At 44.9% G+C, this 15,150-nt stretch overlaps 1 pseudogene; it reads right to left on the bottom strand.

Annotated features, from left to right (window-relative positions):
- Positions 1 to 3,572: 3,572 nt before the first annotated feature.
- The window catches only part of LOC136135972 (guanylate cyclase 2G-like), a 39,774-nt pseudogene continuing 28,196 nt past the window's right edge, over positions 3,573 to 15,150 (bottom strand).

The following is a 15,150-nucleotide window of genomic DNA, read 5'->3' as shown; positions in this document are numbered from 1 at the left end:
ACACAGTCTCTTCAGCTTGCCAACCCCATCCTACTCGTGATGCCCAAGGCTCTCACTATTTCTATTTGCTCTGCTAAGAAATCTTCATTTGTAGAGAATGGTCTGACCTCATTTAGCCTTTACTTCAACATTCAAGCCCGTATCTTTTTTTGTCTCAGTAACCTACGACCATTCGAATGGAACCAACAAAAACTCGGAAACACAAATGCAAATAAAATGCAAACAAATGGCCAGTGAAATCACGTGGTTTCTCATGCTGAGAGCACTGCCACCCCAGTGATCCAGAATATGTTGAGAGTAATGACTTACACGGTCAAGCAAATAAAAACGGAAAGAAGCGGTCCTGGTAGAGAATTGGCGGATCCCTGAAAATGCACTGAGGACCTCGGTTTGAGGCTAGAAGCTGAGATGCGCTAGGAAAAGCCTGAGCTTTAAATTCTGTTCTTTGTCTTGCATAGACTCAACTAGCGGGCTTATCATTGGAAAACACGTCAGTCTGTATCTCTGTATTTAATGTATTTGAGAAGTTTTGAGATGTGTAGTTTGATGGTTGTTTTGCAACCGTGTTGATGAACTCAGAAATTAAGCTAGTTCTCAAACCTCTGGAGACACAGAGAGCATGTTTAGCAATAGGCTCGATTAAAATGACTCGTAGCTGAAACTGGTCTCTAAGCTGGTGCTCCGACCACTTTGGGATCTCTTCTTCCTATAACTTCAGAATTTTTGTAGTCAGGAAGGACAGAAGATATATTTCATTGGTTCTAGTCAAAAACTCTTCAATAGCATACTCACAGCCATAATCATAAATCCTTGGCTGTCAGAGTAAAACAAAGTTGTGCTAGTTTTGCTTTGTTTTAGCATAATGTTTAATGATCTTGTATCTCTTGGTGGTGCTATGGAATAAATAAAATGCCTTAAAATAAATAACTTATGACTATAGCTTACAGTGTAAATATATCATGTTGGTAGCCAAATCTTCAACCCCCCCACTGGATTCTACAACTAGAGCTTCTTAAATTCACATATATTTCATAGGCTTTCAATCATTTTATCCTACAGTTGCATTTCAGAAATTCCAGTATTGTGTTTCTAGGCAAGGAGGCAGAGCCATTTTGCATGATTAACGTCTGGGGGAAAAGTTTTTGTGGTCATCCCTGTCTCTAAGGCCCTCACGTCTGTCACCAGCAACGGCGTGTCTTCAACTCAAAGTTAACAGCCCCATGATGTCTGGCTGCATGTTTCATGTTTCACAACTTCTCTACTAAGGAATTAAGAGAAAGTCACTCTCCAAACAATCTCTCTTGCAAACTCCCATTAGTGCTAAACATAAAACAGACATTTAGAGAAGGGGGAAAGGGTACTTTCTCCCTTAGGTATCCTTGGTTGACATAGAAAAAAACCCTGAATATAGATTTTAGGAAAGTGCTCTTATCAAAATTCCTAATTATGAACCCTAAAGACATCTTCTCTCTCTCTCTAAACTTGAGTAATTTAAACAAAATATAGAGAGAGACATGGATATATACACACACATATATACTGAGTATACACAGGCACATAAATCTCTACCAATTGATAGAGACAGCTATAGCTATAGCTGTAGAGAGACAGATATAGAGAGATTGATGTCTGTATATACTCAGTATATGTGCATGTATATATGTTTAGGTGTGTACATGTGTATGTATATATGTGCATGTGTGTGTGTGAATGTAGGCACATGTGTATACATGTTCTATGTGCATGTATGTGACTGGATGCCAGATGTTTATGTTACAATGTTTGATGAAAAAGGCCGAAGTAACAAAGTTTTTATTATATGAACATAACTGTGTAAGCATGTGGGCTAGGGCTGGAAGGGAACAAACACACACACTCCATAGAGATACAAAGATGGGATAATGATAGTTGATTGTCATATCCCACCCTATCCCTACATCTGTGTGTTATTTTCTAATTCGCTTTCAATGTAACAGTATTGGATTTCTCAGTTACTTCTGCTCTTTTGTACATACCTCTGTTAGTCCTCAATATGTTGCATTACTACTATGTTTCCCCTCTCCAGCTAAACCGAGAACTAAAGATCATAGAAAGTTTCACATTTTCTTGTGTCCCCCAGTGTGGTACCTGGCACAGAGTAAGGACTCAATAAATGCTCTTTGAATTAGTGAAATGTTCATAAAGATGGATGGATGGATGGATGGATAGATCGGTGGGAACTGGCCAGTCTCTCTGAGGGACCCCATAGCAGAAGTTGCTTTGTTCCCTTTCATAATGGAACAAAGTTCTTAGCACCCAGAAGCCCTGATCCCAAACGAGGGAAGAAGATATGAGGCATGAGAAGATAACTTTTGGCCCACTGTCTCCATGCTAAGGTAACTCCCCTGTCCCCTTCATATAAATGCCTCTACCTTCCCTCCTTCCGAGCATCAGTCAAAAGCTTTCAATCCTTGGGGCTTCCCTGGTGGTCCAGTGGTTAAGAATCCACCTGCCAATGCAGGGGACACGGGTTCGAGCCCTGGTCTGGGAAGACCCACATGCCGTGGAGAACTAAGCCCGTGAGCCACAACTGCTGAGCCCATGCGCCACAACTACTGAGCCTGTGCTCTAGAGCCTGTGAGCCACAACTACTGAGCCCATGCGCCACAACTACTGAAGCCCGCACACCATAGAGCCCATGCTCCACAGCAAGAGAAGCCACCGCAATGAGAAGCCCGCGCACCTCAATGAAGAGTAGCCCCCGCTCGCCGCAACTAGAGAAAGCCCACGTGCAGCAACGAAGACCCAATGCAGCCAAAAATAAATAAATAAATAAATAAGATGAAAATGGAATCGTGTCATAGAAAATAGAGTCTGTGAAGTTCCTAGAATTCAGCTGCCCACCTCTGGGCAGAAGAAGAGTCCTGCCGATGGATAAGAAAGAAATGAAGCAATAAATTGAGAATGGGACATGATCCATTTGGAAGCTGCAGTGCTCACAGGAAGTGAGAGCTCAGGGCCAGGCCTTCCAGCCACTGACTGCAGGGGTTCTGCCTGCCTGGGACGGCCTGAACCTGTTGGATTTCAGTGATTCACCCCTCAGTTAGAGCTTTAGCCCCTGAAAACATTCCTGAGTTGCCTTCTGCTGTGGGCCTCTAGGTCCTTGCAGGCCGATTAGCTGATAAGGATAATAAACACCAAAGGTTAGGGAGGAGGCACTTTGCAGAGAAAGGCAGGTCCCTGGCCCCAGGCTTCGTCCTCCAGCTTTCCCCTTTCCCAGAATGAAGTTGGACTCACTGCAAATTCGCAAGCTAATGCGCTGGAAACCTCTGGCGGGGAGGCAGGCTCGCTGGCCAGTCTGGGAGCGGCAGCCCTGGTCTCCCAGGAAATGAGTTCACTGTGTCCAGCTCATCTGACTCCACCTTTGCTCTAGGCCACAGGACTCCAGGGTGGACAGAGGAGGCCAGCTAGATGGCTCCCCCTACTGGGAGACTGACTCAATACCCCGGAACTACAACCCCTGAAGGGGATATTTAAGACACCTCATGGACTTTCCTGGGGCCACACAAACACCTTTGAAGAAAATACTCACCTCAGAAGATCTCTGGGACTTTAGCGTCATCCTCAGTAAAGTCGGGGAGTGGGATCGTGAAGCCTTTTGCCCTTCAACCAGAAGGTTGTTTGCTCTCCTTTGCCCTGTGGGAAGCAAAGGAGAGCTGGTGAATCACAGAGCAGGAGAGGGTGCCTGTCAAGTGTGGTCTCTCAGCAGACAACTCAGGTCGCCCTTACTCGCTTCCTGAGAACGTTGTTTGTAGCCAGAACTGCAATCAGGCGGGAGCTGCCTTGGTGAGGGAAAAGCTTCATCACAGATGAAATCGTGATCGTATCCTTGGACTTTGCCGATAAGCCTAGATGGACAGTCAGCGATGGTCTATGGGGTGAGGGCCAGTGGAGGCTAAAGTCTGTTGCAAAGAAAATCTTTTTAAAATAATAATAAAATCTATTGAGCTCTTACTATGAGCAGGGCACCAAGTGAAACACCTCACATACAGGTTCACAACTAATCCTCACAGCCACCTTTTGAGGGCAGTATTATCACCATTCCCATTTTACAGATGATAAAACTAAGCCCCCAAATGAGACAGCTAGGAACAAGTGGGACAGGATTCAAAGCTAGGTCTACACTGCTGACATCGAGGAAAATCTTCCTCTTACCTGAAGTCCGTTGATGAAATTCATCATGCCAGAGCCAGACTTAGCAAACTGTGGAATTGAAGGTACCTCCTCCCTTTCACTTCTTTCCCTGGACCCTGACACCCACTCAAACTCCCAATGTCATAGTAACCGCTCACCACTCCCACTGTGAGCATCTCCAAGACGCTCCTGAGAACATCTCAAGAGGAGTACCACCACCCCCAGAAAGGGCAATGCTTATCAGAAAGATGAGAAGGTATCATGGTATGTTTCAGTGATGGACAGGAAGCCAGGATGGAAAGGAAGGCAGAGAGAAAGTGAAGAGATATTTAAATGTGTAGAGATGAGGTCCAAGTGCCCCCAAACCAATGGGCTTCCATCCCCTCCGCCTGGGCACTTTAGACTCAGGAGAAGGGAAATAGAAGAATGTGGACATTATAATTCCTGGGCTTATATTTGCTGTTGCTTTTGTGGGAGACTAGACTGGGGTGTTCAAGCAGAAGCCAGGAGACCAGTGTAGCAAAGAGAAAGGAGGCATCACACAAGAGGTTGGTCTAGGTTGGAGCCAAAGTCACAGATTCCATGTTTGACCACTCAAGGGAATTGTACAGTCCCCTTTGGAGGAAGATAACCTCACAGTCATGAGAGCCTCCACATGGACCTTAGTGGTCTCCACGAACCACGGCATGGAGATTCACTCATCCCATCAAGTTCCTCAATATCTCCTTCAGGGACCGAAATGGGGTGGGGGGGTGGGGTGGGCACGCATTTGGTCCAGTCTTACCTTGACTGGAATGGTGCCTCTCTTTTTCTCTTTTGCAAATCACACCCTCCCAACGCCAGCAGGGCGCCTGCAGTTCTCTGAGAGACCTGAATCCCGAGAGCTGCCAGAAACCAGTTTTAGGCTAGTCATCACCTTGGTTGTGAATTTCATATGGATGTCAGTGGGGCAAGGGCTGCTGTGGGGAGGGAACACTACACACATGGCTCAAGTTCTTGGACTGCTAGCACCTCTCACTAAACAAATCACAGACAACCTCTCTCACGTCTAGGACACGTGGACTGCTATCACCAACCATCCAGGCATTGCTCAGAGGCTGCTGGGTGTTGCTCAAGCTTTAACACATTCGGTTTAGAAACAGAAGACGGAATGGAGTCCATATGCAAGTTGATGTTCCTGATGGATGAGGGCAGCTGGGGTCCTCAGGCTCCCTGGGGTAGTACCAGAGCTGGGATGTACCACTGAAAATGTCCTTTGTAACCAGAACTGCAGCTAAAGTCAGGTGCGGAGTCTACATCAGCATTTCCAATTTCATATTTTGTCCTTGAACTCTTTACTTACAAGCTAAGAGAGACGTTTAAATCTGGATTTGAGACTCAGTTGATTAACTTAGACAACAAAGTAATCAGAGGGGAAAAGATTTTTTGTGTGTTTTTATATACCGTGGAAGATTTACAAATTCAAAAGAATGTTAACCTAAACTTTTCAAAACGTAAATCACTGAGTAATTATTTTTTCCAGCTGATAAATGTCTCAGCTGATAAATGGCATATATGTGTCTAGTAATAATCAATACAATAAAATTATTGTAATGCAAAAGAATTTGATGTCCCCAGGAGTTCCTGGCCATAGATTTCTTTGGCATCGCCAAAACTATACGACAGGATTGACACATTACCACCTACAAGCCAAATCCTGCCCACCACCTGTGTTTGCAAAATAAAGTTTTATTGGAACATAAACACACCCAATATTTTTACATGTTGCAAATTGCTGCTTTCACACAACAACAGCAGTTACATAGTTGCAGCAGAGACTATAGCCCCCGAAGCCTAAAATATTTACTGTCTGGCCCTGTTTAGAAAAAGTCTGCCAACTGCTGCTCCTTATTTAAATGATCTTACTATATGTGTACCTGACTGTTTAGGATGGAAAGTCTTGGAAGGAGATGTCATGTGTGTTTACATGGCTCCATCGAGAACACAGTGCAAAAACCCATCTACAAAGCTTGTGACCAGTGTTGTCTGAATTGGATAATGATCTTATCTTCCAGATGGAAAAGAGTAGACAAAATGCAAATGGGTCTTCTAAAAATACTCTCTGGTTAAAGATAGGGGACAGGAGGGACAGCGATCGTGTGTTTGCAAAGTGCTGTAAACGATACCCACGCAAACTGCTACTTTCCATTCTGGAGGCCATGTTCACAGAGTCTCCAAACAGACAGTATCGGGGCCTGGTGATTCCTACCACGCCAGCCACCATGGGACCTGCAAAGGGAAGGACAGAGGCGCATGACCAGTCTGTATTTCCCAAGTGTAGGACTCCACAGTGCAAATCAGGTCAACAAAAGCAAGTCAATAAATATGCGGGAAGTAGCCTCTGGGGGCAAAGCCTGGAAATAGACCTCAGGGTTTACAATGAGGCAAACTACAGAACCCATAGAGTTTTGGTGGAAAGCAACATAATCAACTGTTATGGGTTGAATGTTTGTGTGTCCCACCCCAATTCACCTGCTGAAGCTCTAACCTCAATATGATGAGGAGGTGGGGCCTTTAGGTGGTAATTAGGTTTAGAGGAGGTCGTGAGAGGGAAGGATCTTATGATGGGACCAGCGCCCTTATAAGAAGAGAAAGAGACATGAGAGCTCTCTCTCTTCCTGCAACGTGAGGACGTAGCCAGAGGGCAGCCCTCTGCAAGCTGGGAAGAGGGCTTCCCCAGAATCCCCCATGGTAGAATCCTGACCTTAGGCTTTCCAGCCCCCAGAACTGTCATAAATGTGGGCTGTTTAAGCCACCCAGTCTATGGTAGTTTGTTACAACAACCAAACTGACTAAGACAGAAATTAATGACAGTGTTATTCATGCGCTGGAGATGTAAACAAAGCATCAGTGGCACAAACATGTGAGTAATTCATCCTGGTTAGGAGTCAGGTTTTATTTTAGTTAAGCCGTGGAGGGTAAGTAAGAGCAGGTCTGGCTACATCGTTTGCAGTGCCCAGTCTCAAATGACAATAAGGGATCTTCCACTCAAAAATTATCAAGAATTTCAAGACAGTAACAGAATGGCATTAAACCAAGTACAGGTCACTTCTGCACAAGTCACAAGCCCATGAGTTTGACAAAAACAGAACATATCAAAGGGCATTTGATGCAGAGGCATGGAGGGAAAGCAGCCCAAATAAATGTCCTGGTTCGGGGGCTCCTCCTAATTTGGGTTCAGCGCCTTGGAGTCTTTGTTTGTCCTTGTTACCAAGCAATCTGACTAACTAGAAATACACATGCAAAGAGAATACAATCTTTTCTTTCCCCTGAAGATGCTACCATTTGCTCTCAGGGTTCCTAAATTAAGCTTCAGACCTAGGATGTGAATTTAGAACTACCTGCTGCTGTATCTGGACCACAAGGCCACCTGCCCTCAGTGCTGTCTACTGGTGTGGAGGCCAGTCCAGAGCTTAACCTTCTCCTCAGGCATGTGCCCAATCCGGAAGCGGATGGTGGCACTGAGGAAGTGCAAGGACGTCGTGGCAATCTCGTCCACGCGTTGGGTACCATTCCGGACGGGAGGTCCCCTAGCCACCATGTATGCATCTCCAATGGTTTCAACCTGAAAATAAAGCAAGAAAGTGGCCTTGTGTTCATCATGAGGGAGGCTGGGGGTGATGGTGGGGTCAGAGACAAGGCCCCTCATTACTGATCCTGTTGGAGGCCACATCCTTTGAAGGGTCATACTCCCTGACCTTCATTCCATCCAAGTCCCAGCATTTCCTCGAGTTCCTACTCTTGTCCTGGCTCCTACAAAGCCTTCCTTCCCTCACCCTCTTCCCCACAGTCTCTGCTTTCTTCTCTGAAATCTGAGAGTGCTGGTGATTATATTTCCCCAATCCTAGTTCAAAACCAGTTAGACAGGCAGCAATATACTGATGGAGTAGATCTTAAAGGATCACATGGATCCATCAAGTGCAATCCATCTTATCCAAGATGAACTGTCTTCACACAGGGGCTCTTAGATACAATTACACATATGCTTATACTATACAAAATATGTATAAATGTATGTACCTGCCTGATCTGTCCTCTTTTTCCCCAGTCCTCCTAACAAAATCATCTTTCAGATCCTTCATTCACCACAGAGAATAAACGACAAGTGAAAGCATAAAGTTACAGCCCCTTCCAGATACATTTGCTTTTCAGCAGAATCCAAAGATGATGTGGAAAATGTGGAATTTCAGGCCTTAGCCAGGCAATAAGACCACGTCTGCTTCCTGGTGACCCTAAAATTACCCAAAGCCAACAAGTACACAAGTCTAACTGCTTCTAGGCTACCTCTCCCCACCATGGGCACATCCTTTAGCAATATAAACTGATTTTAGCATTAGTTCATGCAAAACGTAGCTAAGAAGAGAACACTGAGAGGAAATCCCAGAGGAGCCTCGTCTAAGCAGAGCAACTTCCATTTTTGTTGGGTGAATGTGATCTGCTCTTTGTGATTACCTGTACCATCTTTCCTTCTGCTCTTGACCAGAGGCAACATCTTTGGGGAATTTTGGGGGATAACCATCAAGGATGTGTTGCCAGGGGACATGATTGCACTGTCCCAAGTCTTCCTGATTCCAGGACCACAGGCAGAGTCCTGCAATCATGGTCAGAGCTGGTAAACTAGTGGCTGCCCACCAGGTGCGTGTGAACATGGGCACCTTGGAGTCATGATCTGGCCCCATCTGAACAGCCAGAAAGCACATAAAGTGGCCTCATCATCACCACCAGTGAACGAAGCCAAATTATTATGTTGCTCTCCTCCCCTGCAAGATTCATTTTTCACTCTAGGTGACCCTGTTCATACATCCCCAGTGTAGCACTAGGCGGGTGGCTGCTGTCTGACCTTTAGCCGTGAGTCTGATAGTCTAAGCTTGGGGGTCTATCTTCACCTGAATTGCTAAGGGCACAGTAACAGAAGTGAGACTCACGACAGATCCAAAGACAATCTTTAAAGGAGAGTAAATGTGAGCCTCTCTGAATGTGGAAAAAATATATTCAGGAGGGAACTGGAGGAATTAGCCAGAAGAAGGTCAATGCCTGTTTTAGAAATGTGTTTACTGTGAGATAAAATAATGGAAGGAAACAGAGGGAACAACTGATGATTCTTGACAAGCACCTACATCTGTGATGAATCAAGCCCTTTTCCAAGAAAACAAACAGGAATCAGATATTGAGTTTCTGCCATGAATTGAGATAGACTGCCAGCCTGAAATAGAACCTTCCTCCTGGCTGAGGTCTAGGGCTGGATTAATCCTCACTCATGCCCGGGGACAGCCTACAAGGGTCATGTGTGTCTCCACAACCCAGGGACCAGGTGTCTCACCTTATACACATCATAAGTTTCAATGATGTGATCGAATAAACTGTACAGGTCCTTAAGGAGCTGCGCAAGTTGCAGTGGGGAGCTGAGAGAACAGAGTTTTGTGAATCCAACAATGTCAGAGAAAAAGATTGTCATGGACTGTAAATGCTCTGGTTCCGCAGCTCTTCCAGCTGTGAGCTGTTCTCCAATGAAGCTGAAACCAGAGAATAGGATCGTTGTTGAACAGTAGCATTCGTCTCGTCTCCTATAGACCCCTACAAAGTCTCCCTGGTAGATCTTTTTCTTCGGTGGGTTAGATTTTGGGGTCACAAAAATCCATCATCTAGAGGGATTCTTTTGACACCCATTTCTCTGCCTGCATTTTCTCTAAAGAGATATTTGAATTGGTGGGTATAAATTCAGGGAGGGGTGAGAAGCAGTTCACATAAATGCCTTTTCAAAAAGATTTTCTCCCTGAGGGAATTTCATTTGCCCCAATTGGTCATAGAATTTGATTTTAACGACTCAGTCTACAGATGTGGAAGCAAATGTAAACATTCATCGATCCACAAATTAACATTTCTGCTTCTATCAATCAATCTCACATTGACACATTCAAATCCACAACCCCATTTCTTTGTCAAGACAAATAAGAAGGGTGCTGGGATTTTAACAGCAGATGCTCTTCTAAGTGTTTAGAGAGTGCACAGGTGATAACAGAGCCCAAAATAAGCAAGTTTTGAACCTGAAGTTATTGGTGCCTATTGTACTGTGCAAAGCATTTGGGCAGACGTAAAATCTGAATATGCTGAGGGTAGTAATTAATTGGACTCCTGAAACTAGAGCGCCATCTAGTGGTCGCTTCCTCTTGCTGCATCCCCTATATTCCATCTTTTACAGACCTGCCTTCTCTAATTCCTGTGGATTCCAGGGCCTTGCCTCTATCTCCCTTTACAAAGTGTACCAAATTACACACAAAATGCTTGACGCATTTTAGAAGAGACTAACATTCTCTTAGAAAAAGAACACAGGAAATAGTCTCTCCGTGTGAGGTCTCCTTAAATAGCGATGGTGTTGCTTCCTGGTTCTTTTGTCAAGGCCCCTGCTACTTTGGAATCCCTGGGCAGCATTGTACACAGCAGTTGATCCACTTTCCTCTTCTCGGCCATCAGCTAGTCGGTCTTCTCTTCCACCACCTCCTCCAGGTGATTGGTGTACACTCTCAGCTTGCTCACCATACTGTTCAGTACATTCACGCGGCTTTAAAAGAACCCAGAGATTTAAGTCTTTTTCCAAGAGCTTGAGGGCCACAGTGGAGAACAACTTCCAAGTATACATTCCAAGACAACATGTCTCGCCCTTAAGGTTTCCTACTTAAGGGTTGCCGATGGACAGCAGTGAAATGACAATGGCCAAAAGGCCGCCTGGCAGGACAGAGCCTGTCCTTTACCAGCCCTGTGAGCTTGAGGGGCACCATCTGAGCCTCAGTTTCTTCATCTGGGAAATGAGGATAATAATACATACCTTACAGGGTCATTCTGTAGATTCGGGGAGATAATGAGTACTAAGGCTGTGTCTGGTACCCAGTGGGCACTCAACAAACAGTAGCCTTCACTGCCCTCCCCATCACCCCCACTTCCCGACATGCTCCATGCCAATCGTCATGGTCATGCAGAAATGTAGATTTCAGGATGGGTCATTCTTTTCTTTTCAGACGGCAACACCAGATGTTTTCTTTTCAGATGACAGATGTAAGGGGCATTTCTAGATCCTATAGGCTCTTGTTTTACTTTTTTTTTTTTTTTGCGGTACGCGGGCCTCTCACCACCGTGGCCTCTCCCATTGCGGAGCACAGGCTCCGGACGCGCAGCCTCAGTGGCCATGGTTCACGGGCCCAGCCGCTCCGCGGCATGTGGGATCCTCCCAGACCGGGGCACGAACCCATGTCCCCTGCATCGGCAGGCGGACTCTCAACCACTGTGCCACCAGGGAAGCCCCCATAACATTTTCTTGATGGAAGGGAAAGTGGGCCTTTTCTCTGGAGATTCATCCCAACATGCCTTCACCATGACCACCATCTTTTCATTTCCCTTCTCTTCTGACAGGGAAGGTCGAAGCGGCACTGACGCCCGGGGGTCCTTGATTTGGCTGATGATTTCTGAAATCCATTTGGGGTTTAAGTAGCTAAATGTCTGAGCTTTGTGCCATTTAGGACACTTCACTCTAAACAGACACGTTTTTAAATTTGTAAATTGAGTTTTTAAGTAAACTGAACAGATTAGAATTTCAGAGAAATCTGAATATTTTACAAGAAATATTAGGAATCCTCCTGGAAAATGAGGACTCTGAAACATATAAGCACACCCTAATTAATCTTTTTTTTTTAATTTTCTTTCTAATAGAACTTTTCTTGAAATGAAGCATATCTCCACGCGATTTCAGGAGCGCATACGCATTTGGTATTAGAAATCCACGAAGTGTGCTTTACGCAATTTGCATTCCATACAAAATGTTACATAAAAGTTATTTTAACAAACAATAAATGTTAACTACTATGTCCCACCTCTGTGTCCCACTTTGTAAACCTACTTTCTTTCACTTCCTCATTGGCTTCTACCGACATTTATTAAACATTCTGCTTAACCAGGTTTTGTAGAGGAAATAATATTTTGAGAACAATGTATTTGTGTTTTGGTAAAAAAAAACACTGTGGTGTAACAAAATGAAAGAATCTTAAATGTATTACTAAGTATAAGAAGCCAGTCTGAAAAAGTATGACTGAAATCATAGAGTCATACTGTATGATTCTGTTTATATGACATTCTAGAAAAGGCAAAATTACGGAGCCGGAAAATAGCTCAGAGGCTGCCAGGAGTTGGGGGAGGAGATGAAGTTGATTAGCGGAAGCACAGGGGAGGTTTTTAGGGTCATAAAATTATTCTGTACGATATTGCATCGGCGCATCACGACACTACATATTTGCCAAAAGCCATAGGACTTTACAGCACAAAGAGTGAACCTTAAAGAATGCAAATTAAAAAAAATATCAGTTGGGAGATTGGACAGCTGCAAGACAGAATGCAGACTGTGACAAAAGAATCTGTTTTACAAATGTGTGACCTAATCTCATTGAAGGGGATGGGGGTAAAGTGCCGACGTAAGTAACTTCTGAAACAACTAGAGACGGTGAGACTAGAGTCAGAAGGAACTACTCAAAACCACTATACTCCAGTTGGCAGAATCGCCTCTCAGGGAGGTACAGAGGAAGAACGCTGAAACTACTGTACGCAAATACTGGGATTGAACAAATAAGTAAATGGATGGCAGATCGTGGGAGCCAGGATTCTCGCTGTTGGAAAGGGAGGTTATGGATCAGTGATGGGCAGAGACTAAAGTAAATGAAACATGTGATAACGACATTGGAGATGTCACTATGAACCCATGTTTAGCTTAATACAGATACAGATGGGTAGATAGAGATATGAATGTGTGCATACATATGGGTTAGTATATACCCACATATTATCTTGCTCTGTCCATGAGAGGGGCTAGAAGCAACAGCATCCCAGTAGCAACAAGCACATCTAGTGTCCAGGTGTTCATTCTCCAATACAGGAGCCAGGGCTTCTTAAGAGAAGCAGCTGAGGGGCTTCCCTGGTGGTGCAGTGGTTGAGAGTCCGCCTGCCGATGCAGGGGACACGGGTTCATGCCCCGGTCCGGGAAGATCCCACATGCCGCGGAGCGGCTAGGCCCGTGACCCATGGCCTCTGAGCCTGTGCGTCCAGAGCCTGTGCTCCGCAACGGGAGAGGCCACAACAGTGAGAGGCCCGCGTACCGGGGAAAAACAAAAAGAGAGAGAGAGAGAGAGAGAAGCAGCTGATTTCTAGTATTGGAGCAGGGAAAATACAAGATGAGGCTAAAGCATCTTATACCACCAGAAACTAAGAAAGCACAAAACAAAACATTGCAATGAGTGTATGTCAAAGTACACAGAAGCCAACTGAAATTAAATGGTCAAAGATAAAACAATTTGAACCACAAAATAAATAAAGAAGTATTAGATTATAACTCAAAATATAAAATTACTATATAATATAATAAATTATATATAAACATCATAAATGAAATATAATAGGTAATTGAATGGATAAATAAATGGGAGAGAATAGACAAACCTGTAGAAATAAATTCCAAATAATTTATGTAGATATTTCTCCATTCAAGGTGGTGGAGCAAACACCCCCATCCTTAGGTGAAGATTTCACATCCTGACCTCTTTCTTACGGGGACACTATAGGAAGAGGGGAAATCAAGTCTCAAACCTTAGTGGGCATCAGAATCACCTGGGGAGCTAATTAGACGCAGACCCTGGGCCCACGCCTCACTCCACCCCCACCCCCAGTTTCCAGTTCAGAAGGCCTGCAGAAAGGCCTGAAACGTGATTTTCTAACAGGTTCCCAGATGATCTGCTCTTACTGGTCGAGGGGCCACGCTAGGCCAGTGCTCCGCAGACTGTGGATCTCCAACACCACCTGGGATCTTGATAGAAAAGCAAATTCTCAGGCCTGACCCCAGACCTACTGAGTCAGGAACCCTGAGGATGGGACCCAGCAATTCTGTTTGAACAAGCCCTCCAGGTGATTCTGATGCCCATCAAAACATTTGAGAACCATTGGTCTAGTGTGCGCAGAGAATCCGTACTGTTTCCAGTACCAGGATTGTTGGCAGGGGTGTATGAGAAGTTAATGGAAGGGTGTGTTTCTCCATAAATTAGGTGAACGTTGTACTTTTCCTGGTTGTGGTCCTGTGTATCTATCGTCCCCTGTGACCAGCTCTCATTTACCCTGGTGAGCAGAGGACTACAATGAGGGGGAAATATACAGATTGTTCACAGCGTTCCCACACCTTCCCCACCCACCCCCACCCACCGTTGGCACAATCACATGGCAGCTAGCAAGTGTAGGTGGGCTCCTGCCTGGGGTCGGTGGAGGGAAGATGTGTCTAGCTGCTGGGTTCCAAATCCAGCTGCCCCTGGATCTGAGATTAACCTTTTAGGATGAGTCTCACGTCTGCTTCAGTTAGCCACAGATTAGAACCAGAATCTGCTTTCAAAGCAACTAGCACCCTCAGAAAGCCTCCTGACTTGAAAACGTCTCCAGGGAATGTATGATGATCTAAAGATGAGACTTGGGATAGGCCACTGGGGATGGGCTAGAAATGGTAGGCAAGGCAATAAAGAAGAAATGACGGGAAAAGAATCAAGAGAGAAAGGTGGGCTGGGTTTACATAGAAACACACACACACACACACACACACACACACACACACACACACACTTCCCTATCCTCTCTCCAAGATAGTGGTTCCCCACCTGAACCGCATGTTAGAATCACCTGGGGAACTTTAAAAGCCCGGATACCCAGCCCATACCCCAAACGAGTGACATCAGATTCTCTGAGTCTAAGATCCAGGCCTCAGCAGTTTTTAAAGTTTCCCAGGAAATTCCAACGTTCAGCCAAAGCGGAAATTAAAAGTGCCAGCGGGTTCCACCTGCTATACATTTGCTTATCAATTTTGATCAAATCTTGCTTCACCTCCCATTGCTTTTGCCCTTAATTCCCTCATGGAATGTGTTAAGA

Source organism: Phocoena phocoena, chromosome 16, assembly GCF_963924675.1.
Source record: "Phocoena phocoena chromosome 16, mPhoPho1.1, whole genome shotgun sequence".
Lineage (NCBI taxonomy): Eukaryota > Metazoa > Chordata > Mammalia > Artiodactyla > Phocoenidae > Phocoena > Phocoena phocoena.
The sequence above is the reverse complement of the archived record's forward strand: the minus strand, read 5'-3'. Positions and strand labels throughout refer to the sequence as shown.